We start from the raw sequence: 17,748 nt of genomic DNA, 5'->3' as shown, positions 1-17,748 counted from the left end.
ATTGGTCCAAGTCATAAGAGCCCGCCCACAAGTGTCTGTGATATTTTAGTCATTATATAGCTGTGGGTTCTCCTTCAGTGCAACTAAATGGATCTTCCTTCATCTTCTATAGATTACACTGTATATGTTCTGTATCTATAGAGATGTAGATTATGTGAAATGTTTATGATTAATGCAGGCAGGGGTTGGCTGCTAACACGGCTGGTCTTCAGATAAACATCAAACCTGATGATAAATGTTTGGCAGCGGCTACTTACACTAACTAAAAATAGCTGTATTTTATTTGCACCAAGTGTAAATAGTTATTTATACTTGGTGTGTATAGTGGCTGATACTGTTTGCTCCTCAGTTTATTGTACTATATTATAAAACAGTATGCAATAATAACAACATATTCCATGTTAATGATTATATTTATTAAACTCAATAATGGATGCTGCTTTATTGGGTCATTACTCGTCCCTGTCCCTACAGCCCTCCACACCATAACCGTTAAACACTTTATTTCAACTATTAAAGGGACACTAAGTAGGAATTACTCCCATCTAGTGGTGAATTCGTATTTTGCATCCAAACTAATTTTGCTCTCCAGCGCCTCGCTTTTTCAAATGCGCATTGCATCTACGGTAGGCGATATGTACCAAAAAGCTTTGACAGGATGTCTTCTAATAGCACTTCGTCGAGGGGGGATGTTTTGAAACATTGTTATTCATAAAAATAAATCATGAGAACATGAACTTCATCACTGCATGTGCAGGAATTGTAAAATATTTTTTCTTATTAACTGAAGTAGCCTAACGCAATATTTTTACTCTAATAGCTTATCTTTCCCCACACATATGAACTGTGATCATGCAATAGCGTTAACTTTACATCGCGATGCTGAGCTACAGTGAAATGATAGAAAAGACATTATCTGTGATAGCAATTCGCCTCATTCGCGCAAACTGGAGTAAACACCGCGCCGCAGGACCTCTAGACGCGCATAAACGCATCTTTACATTGAAATCACTCGCGCCAGACGCTCAAGAGTGAGTGAGTGAGTAATCATTTTAAAATAAAATTGACTTTAATCAAACCACGGATCCGTGATAAGTTTTGTGATCCGTCTGTTAGCACTATGATCACTTTGAGGGGAGGATAAATTTATCCACACCGGGGATAAAAATAATTAAGCAGAGGCAGTGATACATTGACCAGAAAGGGGGAAATCCCACACATTTTACGTTCTATTTTTTCTTTTTTGGCGACGATGTTTTCTTCTCCTGTGGCTTGGCATATGTATGGTCCATAATAACAATGCAATCCAGACGTTTAAACTTGCCGGTGCAGTTTCAAGCGCCTCTCACTGCTCTGCACCTGCGCTTCTGCTGGTTTCGGCTGGCTCTGAACGAAAACGCGTTGTGGAAAGGCGTTGGCTTAGTACTTTTTGTCCCTCTCTGCTATTATAGTTTTGCAAGATGGCGGAACTACATGGAAGCCTCCGTGGACCTACCCGTCCCATGTATATAAAGATAATTAATTCTTCATTTATAAGGATAAGTCAGATAATTGGCCGAGGTATTTGTACACCATTGAGGACATATTTGTGAATAAAAATATTGATTTTAGATAATAAAATGCCTAAAAAGATACTTAGTGTCCCTTTAAATATCCCTTAGGTGCTTTATTTCCATTTTTCAAATATTTTCTTAATTTTTATTTAAAATCAAAGTCTCTCACAGATGATTTGCACTTGATAGACACGCCATAAATTATAATATGGTTTTTGAACAGTGATGAAAATGGATAAAAAAATGACCAGCATTCTTTCTTTCTTAGTTTATTGCCTATTTGCCTTCATTTGATGCCAGGTAAGTACGAGAGGAAAGAGGAACTGGACTGGAACATGTCCCAGGTTGGTCTTGAACCTCGATCCCATTGACCAAAACCGCTCATCGTATGTCGAGAGCAATGCACAAGCATTATGCTGCTGTTCTCCATTAAACATTTTCATTAGTGCCCTCTACTTGTAAAAGTTCTTATACCAGTTCTGGCATGAAGATGCAAACAGGTGCAAAGTCAGTTTTTTGCCAGCGATTATAACCAATTGTACGGCTGTGCGCACTAGCTGCACAGAAATACACTGCGCTGTCCTCAGCAGACATGCTGGAGATGAGCAGGAATGCATCTTTTGTAGCATGTCCTGATAATGTAAATCTGGATTTGAATTTATCCTCTGGAGAAGGATCTTCAAATCTGAGCATTCCAATCAGTTCTAAAGATCCACCATTGCTTCTCTGCTGATACCAGTACAGGTATGTGTAGCTGGCGTCTCCGTGATGACAAGAAAGATTTGCCTCTTTCTCCTCCACCGTCTGTAGAAGATGTCTGGGAGACTGCTGAATGACAGGAGAACACACCACACACACTACAATAGGGTGAGGACAGCATTCAGTGCATGTACATTATTTAACGCAGACTGCATTGCACTGGGAATGCTTACCTGTTGACCAGAAAAGAGTGATTATGGTTAACATGAGTGCTTTGATCATGCTGATAACATTCAAGCAAGCAACAGAAGAATACAATCACAGCGCCTCTCTAAATATACGCAGTCACAAGAGTATCTCGTATCTCGAGGCTGAGACTGTTGTTCACCTCATCTGACTGCGCTGTCAGTCCAGGTGCACATGTCATGTGATGGGGGAGGGGTTTTTGAGCGCGGTCTCGTATAAACTTGAAGCACTGTGTATCACTCACTGCACAGAGATACACCGCGCTGTGCTCCGCTTTCACAGACGACACCAGCAGATTCGCCTCTCTCTCTGCATCTCCGGTTATCGTGACACCCTCGCTGTCAGCCAAGGATTGTTTGAAGGAAAGGAGGCCAAGGAACTCGAGACTTTGCTTGTCTGGCTGCCGGTACCAGAAGATTTTGTCATAGCTTTTGTCATTGTGACTGCAGGTGATGTTCATGGTGTCTCCAATGACTAAGAAAAGGTCGATAGGTGTCTGTGTGACTTTTAAAGCCAGAGACAGCCCTGTAAGGCCAGTAGAGAGACAGTTAGACAGGTTAAACCGCAGTGACGCTGTAGATAAGTGTTCACATGTAATATCACACGCCTCACCAATGCAACACTGAAGAAAGAAACATTTGACTGGAAATTCACTCATGTTGAATTCTGGTTTAAATGTGAACTCATGAGTGAGCAAGCCTGGTTTAATGGATACGTGGGTGGAGCCTGTGTATGCGGTTCACATCTGTGTGTTTTTACATCTGCTGCCCCCTGGTGGATACATGGACCTTGAGACCCAGAGGATGTGACTATACAGAAATGGTTGTCAAAAAATGTGCATTGAGAATTATTCACTGCAGTATATAACAACTATAGGCCCGGCCCTGTAACCTTTTACATTTGACATGTTAAAAATAAATGTTGTTCACTATAAGGGTACAACTGGGCTAAAGGTGCACCCTAAGAATAATGTGCTTTTCACACTTTTCACTGCTTTTTTTTTTTGTGTATGATTGCAGTTTTTTTTATTATTATAATTGAACATTTATTATGATAAATATTTATTTTGATAAATAAAATAATTCCTATTTGTTCAATATACTATCATTAGAATATGTTAATTTTAAAAATACAGAAACAAAATTATTTAAAAAAGTAAAGATTCTGAAAGCATTGAATATGATCCCATAATGATTTAATTACAGTATAACAAATAAATATTTTACTATATGATATTATCATATATTTAAATTTGATGGTTTCATTATTAAGGTGGACACCCAACTTAATATGTGATATTTATTTACCATCTGAATCTAACCATGTCATGTTAACAAATGGAAAAGTCAACTGGCTGTTCATTATCATGTTCATTATTGTGCCTTTTACCCCAAATACCATACTTTTACATATGTTTATGATATTGAAGAACTGTTGCTTTAATTACCTTGAACAAAACTGAAAAACAGTAAGATCGTTTTCTCAAAATATAGACTATAATTTGATCGATTCTCATTTGCAACATAAATCTACATTTTGAAAGACACTGATTATTCGATCCAATTAGCGCAGAATCAACTGTCGGCAATCAGGATCAGGCTAATTTCCACGTGCATCAAAAGTGCTGAGCCGAATGTTTGTGCCATCTAGTGGTTTAAAAGAGAATAAAGTCCAATGCGCCTTTTACCCCGGTGCGCTTTTAGCCCTGTTGTACCCTACCCTCTGTACATAAAGGAGTGACACTGTGATGTAATGTATAGGAGATTCATGATAAGGTTTTTGTGCAGAAGTTCAGGAAACCCACAGCACTGTGTTCTCTCGCAGCACAGTAATAGATTGCACTGTCATCTGCGGAAAGGCTTTTCAGAGTCAAATTGCTGTTACTCGCACCATTCCCCGATAGCTGGATTTTCTCCTTGAAAGCTGCTTCTGTGTTGTCATTTGTTCTGTATAGATACCCCATGAGCTGCATTTCTCCATTACGAGGCTGCTTGTACCACAGGATGACATTAAGGCTTGAACTGCTGTGAGAACAGTGAAGACTCGCTGATTCTGTGTTGGTTTTGGAGAGTAGGGCAGAAGGGGTCTGTGTGATAGTAGAGTTCACGGAGAAGCCTGGTAAGAGAAAGAAGTGTTTACAGTAACAATACTGTTCATTAATGATCAATACATCTGATGTAACGGTAGCTCTACTGTAACTCCTGATCCAGAATAAAGACTGTTTAAAATACATTGCATTACCTGTAAAAAAGAGCAACAATATAGCAGTGTTGATCAGATATCTAATCATGTTGAACCTGAAGACAAATGATGAGATACAGTAGCACAAACCAACCCATCCTTCAACTTTTTTTTCATGTCAGGAAGGAAGTTATCATAACTTTTATCGTTGAGAAAACAGTTTCTGCCCTCTAGTGTGCAAAATATGCTATCATAAAAACGGTTTTGATAGCACACTTTATTTTAAGGTGTCCTCAGTGTAACTGTACATTTAAGAACCGAGTAATATTAAGTAACATGTACTTAGGGTTTAGTTTAGGGTTAGATGCATGTAATTATGCATAATTTACTGTTATAACAACAGTTGACATATAGGACAGTCTATTTTCGGTAGCACTTTATTTTACAGTCCTGTTTCGCATGAGCATACTTATTGTAGTTATGAAACTTACTGGGTAATAATAACTAGGTACTAACCCTGAACATTCCCCTAAACCTAAACTTAACCCATGCAGTTACCTTATATTACTGATTACTTTTGTGGGTAAGTACACTCTAAAAAATGCTGGGTTGTTTCAACCCAATTTTGGGTAAAATATGGACGAACCCAAATGTTGGGTTAAAAATGTAATGTAAAAATTTAACCCAACGGCTGGATTTGTCCATATTTTACCCAAAATTGGGTTGAAACAACCCAGCATTTTTTAGAGTGTAAGTACACTGTAAGTACACGTAAGTGCATATACTGTAAAATATAGTCCAACCCTGTTTTCTAACAGTAAAATAAACCAATTGAAAAGGAAAGTTTGACACTTTAAATGGTTTGACAGATTTTGCCTATAGACAGTTATTTTTGGAAAAGACTGTAAGGGCCAGATTTACTAAACAGGGCAAAAATGAGAACGAAATCCTATTAAAGCGCAGATGGCACACAGCTGGATCATTTCCATGATGACCAACACAATCTACTAAGAGCAGCGCAAATTGGCGTCTGGTTTAAAGGGATAGTTCACTTTAAAATGAAAATTCTGTCATCATATAATCACCCTCAAGTTGTTTCAAACCTGTATGAATTTCTTTCTTCTGCTGAACACAAAGGAAGATATTTTGAAAAATGTCAGTAACCAAACAGTTAACTGGTCCCATTGACTTCCATAGTATATATTTTTTGTCAATGGGACCAGTTAACTGTTTGGTTACTGACATTTTTCAAAATATCTTCCTTAGTGTTCAGCAGAAGAAATAAATTCATACAGGTTTGAAACAACTTGAGGGTGGTAAATAATGGCGCAAATACCAGTAAATTGACTACCGCAAACCTTAATAAATCACTTTGATTCAAGTACTGGGAAAGGGAAAGGGAAAATCCTACAAATAAATATCAGCCGCAAAAATAATTGTCCACGCCTTTTCAGCACAAATTATTCTTTAGTAAATCCTGACAGTAGTTTTTTAACACCAAAAGAGGGTTTGCGTTGACTTAGTAAATCTGAAGAGATCTTTAAAGTTTGAAGACTATATAATCCTTGCTATAGGTGGTTGTTATTGTGTTCTGAGTGGTTACTAGGAAGTTGTAATGTTTTTTGGGTGGTTACTAGGACATTGCTGAGCTGTTGCTAAGGAGTTCTGACTGGTTGCTAGGCTATTGCTTGTTGTGGTGTGGTGGATGTGTGTGCTAATGTGTTCTGGGTTACTAGGTCATTTAATAATGCATATTATAATTATATCTATAGACGCCGGACATCTTTAATCACATCTGTGCACCAAACAATATGTTGCTTTTCAAAAGCCTGGTTATGGTGATTCTGAGCTGGGAGAAATAAAATGTTTAAACGCAACGTTCCTGTCATGTGTCATGTGACGGCTGTGCAGAACTGCTCTGTCATGTGATTATTAACGCTGGGTTTTTGTGAAATGGAAAGGGAGGAAACCCCACTGTGGTAATACGCGGCACAGTAGTATACGGCACTGTCTTCAGATCTTCTCAGCTGGATGAGATGAAGTGTGGAGTGTGTTTTACCATGACCGCTCACATTAAAATGCTTCTCAAATGGTTTCTCAACAGTTTTTTGATCATAGTACATATAACCAATGAGTTTCAGCTCCGTGTCTGTCTGTGAACGCTGGTACCACAGTAAAGTGTCATAGTTATTTATTTGATGACGGCAGGTCATTTCAGCCGGTCGTTCAGGACTCCAAAAAATGTCAGGAGGAGTTTGATCAACCTTACTAGAAAACACAAAACCTGTGAAGACATGAAGACAAATGCTACACTTTCAGTGTAAAAACAGTGTAAAATTAACAAATATGTTTAAAGATAACAGTAAAGTACAGTAGGATATAACTGTAAAGGACCAAACATCTTATAGTATTACCTATTAAACAAATCACGGTGGTTGTAGAAACAAGAGATCCTGTCATGTTGTATGTCAAAGACCAGATATGAGTGCACATAACAGTGAGGAGGAGATTCAGCATGTGACATTTTTAAAGTGGATTATTACGTACCGCAGTGCGTGATGGGTAATGTGCACCTCCTACAAACAAGTCTGTTGAAGGGTTCTGGCTATAAAGAGCAGTGAATATAAATGCATAAATTGGTGCTTCTCATTAGTAAAGTTTGAATTTGCTCCAAATATGACATAAGTATATATTTATGTCTATAATAATGTAATAATGCATAATGTAGTATAATTTAGTGATATTTCATCACTGAATTTCAGGCTCAGAGTACAACTCATGACAATGATGTATTAAAAATGGAAAAGGTTTTACTTTTGCGAACAGACAACAATGTCAAAATGATCCCCGTTCACACGGATCCGTGAAAACGACTAAAAGCGCTGTATTCTGCTGCCAGGCCAGTAGTTGGCGATGTCACTTTGTATAGGTACACTACGCGCCTATAGACATTAGCATGATGTCACCATTTTCACAAATGTGCCTTTTTGTTGAAAATGCATGTTTTTAAACGTTTGCATTTTCAGGCCCTAAAACACTTGTGTAAATGAACGGCGAAAGTGCATCCTTTTTTTTTAATGTTTTTAGTTGAAAATGTACCATCAGTTTGAAGTGCATGTCAGGCTACAACTTGCTTGACAATTGTTATACTGTATGTTAATATTTTCATATTGATAAATATTTATAGAATAAAAATAAATAAATAAATATTTAGAATGTGTGCGAAATGTTTCCTGATATTTAACTTAGTACAACTACTGACATTATGAAGCCTAACAACCCCTAATTTAGATTTTTTTTTTAAAAATAATGTCATTAATCAGAATATTTATTTTGATTTAAATAATTTTATGTAATTTTAACAAATCGTCCCCTTGGAATTATAAGGTTATATCCAGAGCTGCCAACTCTCACGCTTTCGCCGTGTGACACACGGTTTTGCCTGTTTTCACACGCACTCACGCCACACATCACATTTCTCACGCAAAAAAGAAAAAACTCCCCGACCATAGATGGCGCTGATGAGCGTCACTGAACCCTATGCGCTGCACCCCGAACTTAGTAACAGAAGAAGAGATACAAGAAAGACGGCGGGGAAAACCCATAGACAGTATATAAGATGGACACAGCGACCCCATAGACTTCAACGGAGAAAAGTGAAGCCCATTTGAAGCACTCACTTCCTGATCGCCAGGCGAACTGCGCAGGCTCAAACTGAGCTTGAACACGTGAGCAACGTGTCTGACAGCTGTTTGTCTTCTAGTAGCTGTGCCGAGAGAAATCTGAATCATTCCCTTCCGAATCTCGCAGAGACGGAGAGCGTGAGCATTAGCTGTCCATGAGCTAGCAGCAGGATCAACTGTGGGCTACTCCCTTCACTTTATCGGACTTAATGCCTCCACGTTCCCCCGATTGCCTGCGAGCTTCTCCGCCGGTCTATACGGTTTATTTCTCTACAGTGCGACAGAGAGTCGCGTGAGTTATGACGCAATCGTTAGCCTATTTTTACAAAAACGGCTTCTACGGGGCCATAACGTAAGGTACAAGGTAATGGAGCCTTTTATACATTGTCGAGTTTCTTTAAAAATAAATAATGGACAAATGGAGTCTTTGGACGCCTCAGATGTAAAGTTATTCGCTGTCAAAGTGACGCAAAAATGAATGGGAGTCAATGGAATGCTAACAGCAGGTGAAGTTCTGCTACAATGGCGGCGCCCGCGGAGGCTTCAGTTTCCGGCGGATGGATTACCCCCTTGGGAAAACCGCGACGACTGGTGATGAGAATCTGAGCTCAGCTGAGAGATATTAGTAAATAAACCCGAACTTACCGAAATGTATGCCTCGGATCAATCAGTGTTTTTCAACCGCGGTAAGAAGTCAATAAAACAGGTAAATGTTAAATGTAAATGGACTGCAAAACAGGTCGGCTAGAACAATGTCACATAAGTTACATTTACATCAGGAAAGCAATTTAATGACCATTTATAGGCTGGAAAAATGAGCTAGAGAGTTTTGTTAAATATGTCCACTATATTAGGCTACATATATTTTTACTGATGTGACCAGATGAAGTGGTTTTGTTAGGATCTAGACACCTATGCAGGCTAACCTCCTTTGCTTAGTTTCCCACTCGGGTCCTATAGGGCGTGGTTGGATCTAGGAAGTGGTTAAAAGCTGCGTGCAGAGTTGAGGGATTGTTTTTAGTTGGCCTGGTTAGCGTGCGTCAAGTGCGAGCTGGTAAACGTTTGTCACATTGGAAATCAGAACTCTCATTCTTCTGCGTCAAGCACAACTTTTTAAAAGTTGGGAGTAATTCATTCACACTGGTCGGCGCATCGCCTTTGTTCGCAGCTGAGAGCAGGGACGGTAAGCGTTTTATTTTATATACAAAGCATGATGCCTACCGATGTAGTTAAGTCACGTTAAAACGTCTCTCTCCTTGTTCTCAGCTGTGAGCTGGAGCAACGAGAGCTTTTCGTCACACTGGCGACGTATTGCTGTTTGTAGCGGTAAACGGGGACGGTAAGCATCTGTTGTTGACTGTTGCATGAAATTTAGAAAGCTTGTTATTTGAAGATGCACTTTAACGGAGCTATCCTCCTCATTCTCAGCCCCCTTGGTCTCAAACGGGAAGATTAGTAGCCGAGCAGAGCACTAGTAGTTAATACAACTAAGAGCGGGCATCCTTAGTGCAAGGTAATCCATTAATGTAATTATATAATGATTTAACTCATAAGTGTGGGATATACTGTGCGATTGGTTTGTGGTTTCCCTGCTTAAACGTGTTGAATTATTGCCGTGGGTAAAAATAGATTTTAGATATTTATTTGGTGTGATATTATTCCGTGTGAAATACTATTTTGTAACTCAGGGAAGGACAACATAAATAGAAAGAAACTTGTACAGTTGATTTAATAGAAAGAAACTTGTACAGTTGATTTGATGCTATGTGTGCTTGCTTATGGTATGTTTGTGTTGTGTTACAGAAACGGTGTGCTTCTGGGTGTAATTGCCGCTTTTCCCCCCTTATTGTAATCGTATCAATTATACTGTACCTCCAAGGTTTATTGTGTATTTTGTTTATTTGTTTTGTTCTTTTCTTTTTGCCTTTTTCTTTGAAGGGTCTGACGAGCATTACTGTAACATTGTGCAGCACTTGCCCTAAGCCAGTCTCTAACTTAGATGTGGTGTGGTTTCACACGTGTTTTTGAGCTTGCTGTGTACAGAGTTTTCCTATTGGGGGTGCTGTGCTAACTGAGATTGAGGTATTTAATGCACTGTGTTTCTGTGTGATAGCGAGGCCTTGCTGTTGGCCATTTGTGTGCCTCTGGACAGTATTATTTGTCGACCTTCAATATTTTAACCACATTAGTGGTGATAATAAACTAAAAAACTATTTTTGTACACCAGTCTTTCCCTCTTTTTGAATCCTCTAAGATACCTGTTAAAGGGAACTAAGTAATGCTAGTAAAGAATCTTTAACATAATGTTACATCTGGCGTAGTCGGGCAGGGTTTAAGGCTGGTTGCATAGGTATATATTTTTTATTTATTTTTTCCATTTTTTTTTCATTAACATATCATTGTGGTACTTGGAGGTACAAGGTTGTTTTGTTGGTGGGGAAAAGCGGCAGTTCACCATCTTCAGGGAGATCGTGTTGGGAGACTCATCAGTGCTTATTGAAGAGCAGCTGAGAAAATGTCTTCCCCGCAAGGCATGATGGAACTACAGGAACTAATGGACCAAATTCGTCAGCTTAAGGCTGAAAATGAACAATTGAAGGTACAGGGACTGGACAGAAACAGGGATACTGATGCGTCTGCTTCTAACAGTGAGGCTCGTATAACATCTGCCGCAACTGATCCTGAACAGTCTACATCTAGTAATGCATCTGGGTCTACTTCGATCCATGCACGTTATGTTTATGTCCCACGTGAGCGTAAATGTTCTAAATTTACTGGGAAACTGTCTTTTGACCTAGTCACCTTAGATCAATGGGTCACAGAGGTCCGTAGATGCTTGGAGGCTAGGCCTATGCCTAATGCTGAACAAGTGTTGTTTCTGTATGATCATCTTGATGGGGGGGCAAAAGCAGAGGTTGAGTTTCATGAAGCTTCAGATAGAGATACAGCTGAAAAGATTTTTAAGATTCTTGCTGAAAATTTCAGTTGTTCCCAGTCCTATGTAGCCGCGCAGTTGTGTTTCTTTCAGCGACACCAGAAAGAGGGAGAGTCCCTACGTGATTTTTCTCATGTTTTAAAGTCCTTAATGGATGCTGTAATAAAAAAGACACCTGGTGGAATTTTAAATCAAGACTTAGTGCTACGTGACCAATTTGCTGAAAATGTAAACGATGACATGCTGAGAAGGGAACTAAAAAGACGGCTTGCACTGGACTCTGAGATGAGTTTTGTCACACTCCGTAGCATAGCCATTAAATGGGTAGATGAGGGGAAACAAGGAACGAGGACTAGACCTAGAGCTTTTTCTTTTGATACTCATGGATCTGTTGGGGGTAGTCGGGGTGCAGATTCTAATGCAATATCGGCAACCAACACTGAAATGACTGAGCTAAAAGAATGTTTACGGCGTCAGCAGGCCCAATTAGATGCCATCTTGTCACAATTAAATTCATCTCGTCCACAGGCTAACTCGAGGAGTGTAGGAGGTCAGTCCAAAACATACCGGTTCCATCCTGATGGTAGGCCGATTTGTATTCGATGCAACAGAGCAGGTCACATTGCTAAAAACTGCCGTATCGATCCAAATTGGACTAATGTAGCAACCCAGGGGGTGGGGCAGAGGGCCGTAGCTCATAATCAGTTAGTGGAATTAACCGCTCCTCTGCAGCCGCAGGAAAACTAGCGCCCTCTGGTGTGCAGAGCCAAACACCAAAGGGGGCTCAATTAGGCTCTTGTTACTCTGCCTTTGACAACATGACCCATCTCATAGGCCAGTGTCCAGTGGTTCATGTCAGGATGGGGGGAAAAGTAGTTGCATGTTTGCTGGACACGGGCTCTATGGTTTCCACAATAACGGAAACATTTTTTGGGGAAAATTTTCAATCACGTGAGGGGGCCCTTAAACCCTGCAGTTGGCTCCAATTACGAGCAGCTAATGGGTATGAAATCCCATATTCGGGTTACCTTGAACTGGATGTGACAGTGTTGGGTAAAACCTCCCCTAGCATGGGTATTTTGGTAGTGCGTGATCCAACTGATCCTTTTACTCAACAACAGAAGCGTGCAGTCCCCGGCTTATTAGGCATGAACATCATCCAGAGCTTTTATAAAGAATTGTTCGCCGATATACCATCAACCTCAGCCCAGTTCTCTCTGGTGGACAAAGACAGTAGGGTATGGCGACAGGCTTTCACCACATGCCAGTCCATTGAGAACCTCCATAGTAAAGGGTGTTTAGGCAAGGCTAGAGTGCAGAGTTCTGCAGTACGCATTCCTGCCGGGTCTCTGAAACTCATCTCCATAGTTTGTCCTAGCGCTGCTAACCTTTCCCTCCACTCTGTCCTAGTAGAGCCGGTCACAGAGGAAGCCCAGTTGCCAGTGGGTATTTTGATCTCTAAGGCGTTACTTTCAGTGAAGAACGGGGTGGTAGAAATACCAGTCACTAATGTGAGCTTACAAGATGTATGGTTGCAACCGCACACCATTTTGGGTGCACTCCATCTTGTTCAGGTTATGTCTTCAGGGTGTGCAGTGAACATTGTGGAAGGGGGTAGTGGGGAACAGGTTGCCGTAGTTCAGTCAGCTGAGATGAAAGCCACTCCCTCAATTGATTGTTCTAACATGTCTTGGCCAACCCTATCTGCAGCTCAGGAACACAGAGTAAAGGCACTATTGCAGAAGCACAGTAATGTTTTCAGTCAGGGGGAGGGGGATATAGGGTGTACCACCGTGGTAGAGCATCAGATCCACCTCACTGATGATGTCCCCATTAGGCAGAGATACCGTCGACTGCCTCCTTCCCAGTACGACCAAGTCAAAGCCCATATCCAGCAGTTGTTGGAGACCGGAGTTGTGAAACCTAGTTCTAGTCCCTACTCGTCGCCTATAGTGATCGTGCAAAAGAAAGGGGGTGACCTTAGACTCTGTGTTGACTACCGGCTCTTGAATGCAAAGACGAGGAAGGACGCTTATCCACTTCCTCGGATCGATGAGTCCTTGGATGCATTGACTGGGGCGAAGTGGTTCTCAACTTTAGATCTTGCTAGTGGTTACAACCAAGTGCCAGTTGCAGAAGGGGATAAGGCCAAGACAGCATTTTGTACACCTTTTGGACTCTTTGAGTTTAATCGTATGCCGTTTGGCCTTTGTAACTCGCCGAGCACGTTCCAGAGGTTGATGGAGAGAATTTTCGGAGATCAAAGCTTTCAATCACTACTTCTTTACTTGGATGACATTATCATCTTCTCGACCTCTTTTGACGAACACTTGAAGCGCTTGGAACTCGTCTTTAACCGTCTGCACAGTAACCACCTCAAGTTAAAACCATCTAAATGCCACTTCTTTCAAAGAGAGGTAAAATATCTGGGTCATGTCGTTTCTGCATCAGGGGTAGCCACTGATCCGGACAAAGTCAAAGCAGTAGCAGAATGGAAACAGCCGGCCACTACAAAGGAACTAAGATCTTTTCTGGGGTTTGCATCGTATTACCGTCGTTTTGTGGAGGGCTTTGCAAAGATTGCCACCCCACTGCATAGACTGGTTGCTCAGGTGGAGACAGGCTCTAACAGGTCCAAGTCCCGGGCCAAAGCACTGGGAGACTGTTGGACTCCAGAGTGCCAGCAGAGTTTTCAGACTCTAAAAAGCTGCCTGATCAGCGCCCCCGTCTTAGCGTATGCGGATTTCACGAAACCGTTCGTCTTGGAAGTTGATGCAAGCCTTGCTGGGCTCGGTGCCGTCCTAGCCCAAGAACAAGATGGACGTAGGAAGCCTATTGCTTTTGCCAGTAGAGGTTTGCGCCCGACTGAGAGAAACATGTCCAACTATAGCTCCCGTAAGCTAGAGCTTCTAGCCCTTAAATGGGCCATAACCAGCAAGTTTAGGGAGTATCTTCTAGGTGCAAAGTTTGTGGTCTTTACCGACAATAACCCATTAAGTTATTTGCAGACGGCTAAGTTAGGGGCAGCAGAACATCGCTGGGCCTCAGAACTGGCAATGTTTGACTTTGAAATCAGATACCGCCCAGGCTCTGCCAACAGAAATGTGGATGCGCTTTCCAGGCTGCCGGCCCCGGTTCCCATCGCTGCTGTGGCCCCAGGCCTAGAGGTCCCTCAAGTCCTCTTGAGTGTTGATGGTTGTAAGACACAAACCCTGTGCCAAGAGACCAGTGCCTTACCAATCCGACAGAAGGCTGACTTGCAAGCCCTACAGATGGAGGATCCGGCTATTGGGCCATTCACCCATTTCTGGAAACAAGGAGCAGTCCCGACAAAATCGGAACGGATGCTACTGCCTCCAGAGACGCAGAAACTGCTCAAGCATTGGCCAAGGATTCGGTGTCGGGATGGGGTGTTTTACCGCAGCATTCGGCTGCCAGGGTACAGTAGAGAGACGTTTCAGCTCATCTTGCCACAGTGCCTAAAACAGGAAGTCTTGAGAGGTCTTCATGATGACCATGGACATCAAGGTATAGAACGCACAACCCGCCTTATTAGAGAAAGATGTTTTTGGCCTGGTATGTCTCGAGAGATCGAGAATTACTGTCAAGAGTGTGGCCGTTGCATTGTGGCAAAAGCTGTCCGCCCACAGGTGAGAACTTTCCCGGGGAACCTGACTGCGTCCAAACCTCTGGAAGTGGTAGCCATCGATTTCACCACTTTGGAGAAAGCAACAGATGGACGTGAACATGTTCTGATCGCAACAGACGTGTTCTCAAAGTTCACACAGGCATACCCAGCTCGTGATCAGAAGGCCAGCACAGTAGCTAAACTACTCACAGAGGGTTGGTTCTATCGTTATGGAGTACCCAAGCGGCTTCATAGTGACCAGGGCAGAAGTTTTGAGGGAGACCTTATGAAACAGTTGTGCCAGTTGTATAACATCGCTAAGAGTAGAACGACACCATATCATCCCGAGGGTAACGGGCAGTGCGAGAGATTTAATCGCACGTTACACGATCTACTCCGCTCGTTACCACCGGAACAGAAACGTAAATGGCCCCAAGCACTTCCTCACATGCTCTTTGCTTACAACACCACCCAGCACGCGTCAACTGGCCATTCACCCTTTGAACTGATGTTTGGGCAGAAAGTACAACTACCGGTGGATTTTCTTTTGGGCAGTACTGAAGAAGAAATTGGCCCTGGGCACCCTCACGATTGGATAATACACCATCAGCAAAATCTTAGGGCAATTTACACACATGCACGGGACCGATTGACCCTTTCAGCAGAGCGTCGAAATCAGCAGGTCACCCCGTCAGCGAGTCAGCCACTCACCCCTGGCACATTAGTCCACCGGAGGAACCACCCTTTGGGCCGCCATAAGATTCAAGACTTTTGGGATGCTACAGTGTATCGAGTACAAGAGGCCTTGGATCAGGATGGGAGAGTGTACAAGATCCGCCCACTGGAAGGGACTGGGCCAGAAAAGAATATTCATAGATCAGAACTTCGAGTTATTCCAACTAAGGCACGGGCAGATCCGAACCCCTCCACAATACTTCACAGAGTACGGGATAGTCAAGACCCAGAGAATTCGGGAGCAAGTAGGTTCCAGTTCGCAGAGGATAATGATTCTGAAGATGGGATCGTGATGATGGAACCAGTGACTAACATGGAGAATAGCAGTGATGCGCCTCCTGATCATCAATTAAATCCACCCAGCCCCCCTAACGTGTCCAATGGGACAGGGGACCACATGCGCCTTGAGGTCTACGTCCACCCCACAATGGATATTGAGCAAGGTTTTCCCGCAAACCCTGACACTGTAGTAAGGCGCTCAGCAAGGGCTACAGCAGGTCAACATAGTAACCCATTCCATCTGCCTAGACATGTCTCTGGCAATGTGGGCCAAACTAACTCAATTGAGGGTAGACTTACAACTCCTGCTCCCTTGTTAGTAACATTTAGACCGTGGGTATAACTAGAACTGGGGATATCCTCACCGGGACGGCGAGCTTTCAAAGCTGGGGTGGATGTGACCAGATGAAGTGGTTTTGTTAGGATCTAGACACCTATGCAGGCTAACCTCCTTTGCTTAGTTTCCCACTCGGGTCCTATAGGGCGTGGTTGGATCTAGGAAGTGGTTAAAAGCTGCGTGCAGAGTTGAGGGATTGTTTTTAGTTGGCCTGGTTAGCGTGCGTCAAGTGCGAGCTGGTAAACGTTTGTCACATTGGAAATCAGAACTCTCATTCTTCTGCGTCAAGCACAACTTTTTAAAAGTTGGGAGTAATTCATTCACACTGGTCGGCGCATCGCCTTTGTTCGCAGCTGAGAGCAGGGACGGTAAGCGTTTTATTTTATATACAAAGCATGATGCCTACCGATGTAGTTAAGTCACGTTAAAACGTCTCTCTCCTTGTTCTCAGCTGTGAGCTGGAGCAACGAGAGCTTTTCGTCACACTGGCGACGTATTGCTGTTTGTAGCGGTAAACGGGGACGGTAAGCATCTGTTGTTGACTGTTGCATGAAATTTAGAAAGCTTGTTATTTGAAGATGCACTTTAACGGAGCTATCCTCCTCATTCTCAGCCCCCTTGGTCTCAAACGGGAAGATTAGTAGCCGAGCAGAGCACTAGTAGTTAATACAACTAAGAGCGGGCATCCTTAGTGCAAGGTAATCCATTAATGTAATTATATAATGATTTAACTCATAAGTGTGGGATATACTGTGCGATTGGTTTGTGGTTTCCCTGCTTAAACGTGTTGAATTATTGCCGTGGGTAAAAATAGATTTTAGATATTTATTTGGTGTGATATTATTCCGTGTGAAATACTATTTTGTAACTCAGGGAAGGACAACATAAATAGAAAGAAACTTGTACAGTTGATTTAATAGAAAGAAACTTGTACAGTTGATTTGATGCTATGTGTGCTTGCTTATGGTATGTTTGTGTTGTGTTACAGAAACGGTGTGCTTCTGGGTGTAATTGCCGCTTTTCCCCCCTTATTGTAATCGTATCAATTATACTGTACCTCCAAGGTTTATTGTGTATTTTGTTTATTTGTTTTGTTCTTTTCTTTTTGCCTTTTTCTTTGAAGGGTCTGACGAGCATTACTGTAACATTGTGCAGCACTTGCCCTAAGCCAGTCTCTAACTTAGATGTGGTGTGGTTTCACACGTGTTTTTGAGCTTGCTGTGTACAGAGTTTTCCTATTGGGGGTGCTGTGCTAACTGAGATTGAGGTATTTAATGCACTGTGTTTCTGTGTGATAGCGAGGCCTTGCTGTTGGCCATTTGTGTGCCTCTGGACAGTATTATTTGTCGACCTTCAATATTTTAACCACATTAGTGGTGATAATAAACTAAAAAACTATTTTTGTACACCAGTCTTTCCCTCTTTTTGAATCCTCTAAGATACCTGTTAAAGGGAACTAAGTAATGCTAGTA

The 17,748-nt window shown here is 42.0% G+C and overlaps 1 long non-coding RNA gene across 1 annotated transcript; it reads right to left on the bottom strand.

Moving 5' to 3' along the window:
* Positions 1-1,943: 1,943 nt before the first annotated feature.
* On the bottom strand, positions 1,944-3,411 carry LOC307009713. Its single transcript, XR_013800099.1, has 3 exons — positions 3,111-3,411; positions 2,486-3,023; positions 1,944-2,410 (listed from the first exon to the last, which is right to left on the bottom strand). It is a non-coding gene; the product is annotated as an uncharacterized lncRNA (long non-coding RNA).
* Between the last annotated feature and the right edge of the window lie 14,337 nt (positions 3,412-17,748).

Source organism: Phoxinus phoxinus (genome assembly GCF_949152265.1).
Source record: "Phoxinus phoxinus genome assembly, chromosome: 13".
NCBI classification, from domain to species: Eukaryota; Metazoa; Chordata; class Actinopteri; order Cypriniformes; family Leuciscidae; genus Phoxinus; species Phoxinus phoxinus.
This window is presented reverse-complemented; position numbering and strand designations above follow the sequence as displayed.